This window comes from Chiloscyllium plagiosum, unplaced genomic scaffold, assembly GCF_037043375.1.
Source record: "Chiloscyllium plagiosum isolate Xiang-an unplaced genomic scaffold, Cpla_swu_hap1 HiC_scaffold_46, whole genome shotgun sequence".
Taxonomy (NCBI): domain Eukaryota; kingdom Metazoa; phylum Chordata; class Chondrichthyes; order Orectolobiformes; family Hemiscylliidae; genus Chiloscyllium; species Chiloscyllium plagiosum.
This window is the reverse complement of record NW_028270184.1, coordinates 40,852,991-40,858,990: the sequence shown is the minus strand read 5'-3', so window position 1 is coordinate 40,858,990 and position 6,000 is coordinate 40,852,991.

Below are 6,000 nucleotides of genomic sequence, written 5' to 3'. Positions count from 1 at the left end.
GAGGCGTGCATGTGGTGAATACTTCAATTTTTTCCCAAGGTTGAGAAATCGAGGACTAGAGAACATCCATTAATGTTTGGAAAGGGAAAAAATAAAAAGGAACCTGAGGGGCAATTTTTTTACATAGAGTGTGGTACGCATACGGACTGAGCTGTCAGTGGAACTGATTGAGGTGCGTACAATAACAACATTGAAAAGGCATTTGGACAAATACACAGATAGGAAAGGATTAGAAGGATACAGAACAAGGGCAGGGAAATGGGCTGAGTGTGGATGGACATTTTGGTTGGTATGGACCAGCTGGGCCAAATGGCCAGTCATACTGAAAGTCTCGTGCAGTATGACTGTAAATGAGTGTGTTTTGGGGTGGAGCCGGGGGCAGAGAGAGAAAAGAAATGCAATGGAGGGATATGTTCACAGTATTCAGAATGCTGAAATGAAGACATTTCGAAATGTCATGCACAACGGGTCAGTAATTTGAAGAATTATGAGTGAAAGGGATAGTGCTGTGAGTTCACGCGATGGAGAGTTTTGGATGAGCATGTGTTGTGCAGCTTCGTAACTGGGATTGAGGACAGTAGGGTCTTCGCCTCACAGGGCTCGATCTAACAAAAAAACTGTCTTAGTGACATTTTCATTAAGTGTGACAGAGAGGTTGTCTGCACGAGACCGAGCTAGTTTCCTGGTGCTATCTTACCAAACTTATCTCATCACCTACCCACCCCACCCCATGGTGTCCCTCTCATTCAAAGCCAGTCTGATTCCCCCACCCATCATGACTGAAGGTACACAAAGTCGCCCGGATGCCCCTGGATATTGGGTGATCCCTGACACCGGTGCCATCTTTAAAACGTCAATGGGCACACGTTTGCGCTTTCTCAGTTTGGAGCTGCCCTCCACATTTTCCCCAAGCATGGCAGCTAAGGGGAAATTACACCACGGTTTGTCGACAGCAGCACGGAGGTCCTAGTGGATAGGCTAGTACAAAAGGGTACCATTCTCTTCCCAGAGGGATCGCACTACCAGACTCACCGAGCCTGGCCTGAGCTCGCCACCCATCCCAGTGCAGTATCTGCAGTCTGAAGAAATGTCCAGCAAAGCAGGACAAGCATCAATAACCTTCCCCACTCTGTCAAGATAAGGATCACCATATTTTCTCTGCTCCCTCACACTCACTGTGTATCTGTTATAGCACCGGCCCGCGTACAAGGCTCATGCTCCACCACTCTCACTATTTCATACAGCACCTTCCCTCTCTTTCTCTCTTGCCTTTCTCATGCCCCCACATATTTATAGAATATTCTGGAGAATGCCAATTATGGAATGTTCCAGTTAATGTTCCAACTTATTCCCAGTTGCAGGAAAACGGCTGTGCACCAGTGTGTAACACGGAAGAGGATGGAGTGGAGATGTACGTTTTTCAAATCACACACAATTAAAATCCATCATCTGGATTCAGTACTTCAAACATTCAATACATTCGGGGGTGATCTGATGGTTTTCGCAGCTCCATGTTACAGGAACGTTTAGTCATTCAACCCCCAGGTCCCTGTTACCGAGCAGATGATTTTCAGATACTTTTACCCCGTGTTTCTTCGAGCATGTGTTCAGAAGGCATTTCCCATGGGGACGGATTCTCCTAACAATATATTTCATATTCTTTATAAATTCATGCAACAGTCAGAATGCTTTCCACAGACCAATCAAAAACATGCACTTATTATGCGAGGTTTGTGAAAGTTTGTAGCTCAGGTTGAAGGTTAGGGTGCAGGTTTGCTTTGTGAGCAGTAGGTTTGATATCCAGACGTTTCATTACCTGGCTAGCTAACATCATCAGTGGCGACCTCCAAGTGAAGTGAAGCTGTTGTCTCCTGCTTTCTATTTATATCTTTCCCCTGGATAGGGTTCCTGGGGTTTGTGGTGATGTCATTTCCTGTTCGTTTTCTGAGGGGTTGATAGATGGCATCTAGATCTATATGTTTGTTTAGGGCTTTGTGGTTGGAGTGCCAGGCCTCTAGCAATTCTCTGGCATGTCTTTGCTTAGACTGTCCCTGGATAGACGCATTGCCCCAGTCGAAATGGTGTTTTTTTTTCACCCGTGTGCAGGGCTACGAGGGAGAGAGGGTCGTGTCATTTTGTGGTTAGATGGTGTTTGTGTATCCTCGCGGTTAACGTTCTTCATGTTTGTCCTGCGTAGTGTTTGTGACAGTCCTTGCATGGAATTTTGTAGATGACGTTGGTTTTGTCCATGGGTTGTACGGGTTCTTTTAAGTTTGTTAGTTTTTGTTTGAGAGTGTTGTTGGGTTTGTGTGCTACTAGGATTCCAAGGGGACTTAGTAGTCTGGCTGTCATTTCTGAAACTTCTTTGATGTATTGTAAGGTGGTTAGGGTTTCTGGCTGTGTTATGGTTATCGATATCCAATCAGAATTCGTCATTCTGGTTATTTTACTTGTCTGACCATATTGTATTCAGCCAAAGACAGCTTCCAAACACTTGTCTAATTATAAAATACAATTTCTAACAGAGAACATTCTTATCTCAAATATACCCTTTTCCTTGTCATTAAAAATTCTCTTGCCCTTTGTCTGTAATGATTCTGTGTGTAACAGTTACACAGTCTCCCCCTCAGTTGGCTGGATGGTTAGTTTGTGATACAGAGGGAGGCCACCAGCGCAGGGTCAATTCCCACACTGACAGAGGTTACCATGAAGGGGATGCTCTCTCAACCTCACTCCATCACCCGTGTGGTGACCTTGAACATAAACCACCATGAGAGATCTCTCTAATGAGAGCTTAGATTAGATTAGATTACATTACAGTGTAGAAACAGGCCCTTCGGCCCAACAAATCCACACCGACCCGCCGAAGTGAAACCCACCCATACCCCTACATTTACCCCTTACCTAACACTACGGGCAATTTAGTATGGCCAATTCACCTGACCCTGCACATCTTTTGTGACTGTGGGAGGAAACCGGATCACCCGGAGGAAACCCACGCAGACACGGGGAGAACGTGCAAACTCCACACAGTCAGTCGCCTGAGGCGGGTCGGTGGGACTATTGGGACTCTAATCTATTAATGTTAGCATTTTAACTTTTTAACAAATTTTTATTGAAAATATATTTTTATTATTTCATTAAAACAATAACAAAACAACTGAAACAAGTGAACAAAATTACACCCACGTGCATGCACATACAAAATAAATTAAAGCCGCTAAATGGACAGAAGAAAAACAAAAAAATAAATAATAAATAATAAATAAACAATACAGCTCAGCATAACAAAGTGATAGCTCTCGTTCTTCGAGAGCATTAACTGATACACATTCATACGTTCATAATTCTTCATATGTGATTCATTATACAATATCGTCATGGCTATATAAAAGCTCTTTTTGGAGTGGCAGATAAGTTTGTATCGCGGTAATCTGAAAAGGGTTGCCATATTTTATGCAAATCTCCGCTATTTCGGTGAACCATACTGGTGAGAAGGTCCAAAGGGATATTCACCATGACGAGTTTACAACGACGCAACAGACTCGGGGGTTTTTCAGACATCCAACACCACAGAATATTTTTCCTAGCACAGGAAGTATGGGGGAGATACTAAACAAGTATTGTGCATCAGTATTTACTGTGGAAAAGGATATGGAAGATATAAAAGGAAGGAAATAGATGGTGACATTTTGCAAAATGACCATATTACAGAAGAGGTAGTGCTGGATGTCTTGAAACGGGTAAAGGTGGATCAGGACCTGATCAGGTCTACCCTAGAGCTCTATGGGAAGCTCGAGAAGTGATTGCTGGGCCTCTTGCTGAGATATTTGTACCATCGATAGTCACAGGTGAGATGTCGGAAGACTGGAGGTTGGCTAACATTTTGACATTGTTTAAGAAGGGTGTTAAGGACAAGCCAGGGAACTATAAACTAGTGAGCCTGATGTTGGTAGTGGGTAAGTTGTTGGAGGGAATCTTGAGGGACAGGATGTGCATGTATTTGGAAAGGCAAGGACTGATTTGTGATAGTCAACATGGCTTTGTGCATGAGAAATCATGCCTCACAAACTTGATTGAGTTTTTTGAAGAAGGTTCAAAGAGGATTGATGAGGGCAGAGGGGTAGATGTGATCTATATGGACTTCAGTAATGATTTTGCAAAGGTTCCCCATGGCAGTCTGAATGGCATTGTTAGATCTAATGGTATACAGGGAGAACTAGCTATTTGGATACAGAACTGGCTCAAAGGTAGAAGACAAAGGGTGGTGGTGGAGGGTTGTTTTTCAGACTGGGGAGCCTGTGACCAGTGCAGTGACACAAGGGTCGGTGTTGGATTCACTACTTTTTGACATTGACATAAATGATTTGGATGCGAGCATAAGAGGTACAGCTAGTAAATTTGCAGATGATGCCAAAATTGGAGGTGTAGTGGAGAGCGAAGTAGGTCACCTCAGATTGACCAAATGGCCAATGGGCTGAGAAGTGGCAGAGGGAGTTGAATTCAGATAAATGCGAGATGTTGCATTTTGGGAAAACAAATCTTAGCAGTTCTTCTCCACTTAATGATAAGGTACTGCTGAACAAAGATAACTGGGAGTGCAACTGTTTCACACAGAGAGTGGTACGTGTATGAAATGAGATGGCTGATGATGTCGGGATTCTGATGCAAGTGTAACATTTAAGAGGCATTTGGATGGGTAAATGAATAAGAAAGATTTGGAAGGATATTGGCCAGATGCTGGCAGGTGGGACTAGGTTTGTTTGGGTTATGTGGTCGGCATGAATGGCTTGGACAGAAGGGTCTGTTTCCATGCTGTACATCTCTATGACTCTATGATTCTATGACTTATATTAATCTCTGTTTTTGGTGCACCATGCTGGTGAGAAAGTCCAAAGGGATATTCTCCATGATGAGCTTACAAAGACCCAACAGACCCGCGGAGTCTTCAGACATCCAACACAACAGAATATTTTTCTAGGCACAGAAAGTAAGGATATTTTTCCCCCATGTGCATCTGTGTAAGATAATCTGGGCAGGCCTAGGAAAAGAGAAACCGGGTTCACCTCCAATTCGGTCCCCAAGACCCACTCTACCACACCTAACACAGAGCTCCAATATATACAAAGCTTGCAGCAGGACCACATGCAACGAGTAAAAGTGCCTGTAGTCATTCTGCATTTAGGACATGCTGAAGATAATCCCACTTTGAAGTTTGAGAGAAAATCGTGGGGCAGATAGAACCTATGAAGTACTTTCAACTGTATCGAATGGGTCATATTACAGATCAAAATCCTTCGAGCATTTTCACAAATATCCTCCCATGTCTCCGAAAAGATCTAAACCCCCAACTTCCTCGCACAGACGTCACGAAGCTGCACAGTCTTGTCTCACGGGACACTCTCCAACAAATGTTAAAGGGTACGGTCAGAGAGTGCATTCTTTACAATCATCACTTGCTTCTCTGTATCGGATATATAAGTGTCTGTTAAAATTGTGTTTTTTAATCAAATCTCTAATCTGAAAAAAAAAACGGAAGAGGTCTCTACTAGGTAGTCCATACTTACGAGCTATTTGTTAAAATGATATCATTATTTCTCGCTCAAGTAACATGTCGTGGCTCAGTGGTTTGCACTGCTGACTCATCGCACCTGGGACACGTGTTTGGTTCCAGCCTTGGGTGTCTGGCTGTGTGGAGTTAGTATATTCTCAACTGTGTCTGTTTTCTCCCACAGTCACAAAGTGCCCCCCCCCCCCCCCCAACCCCGCCACAATCTGTGGGGCAGTTGGAAATTTGTTAGCTTGACATAGAATCACTTATATTGCCAAATAAAAGAGCTAAACCAGTCATTATGTTTCCGAAATATCTGCCTGGGAAGCATCAAAGGAAGCATTCACACAGGGTATAGGAAATGACGAAGGACATTCATTTTAATAACAGCTTCCGACCTAGCCAGGATATTGGAAATGCCTCCCATCTTTGAAGGTCTTGTTTCATTT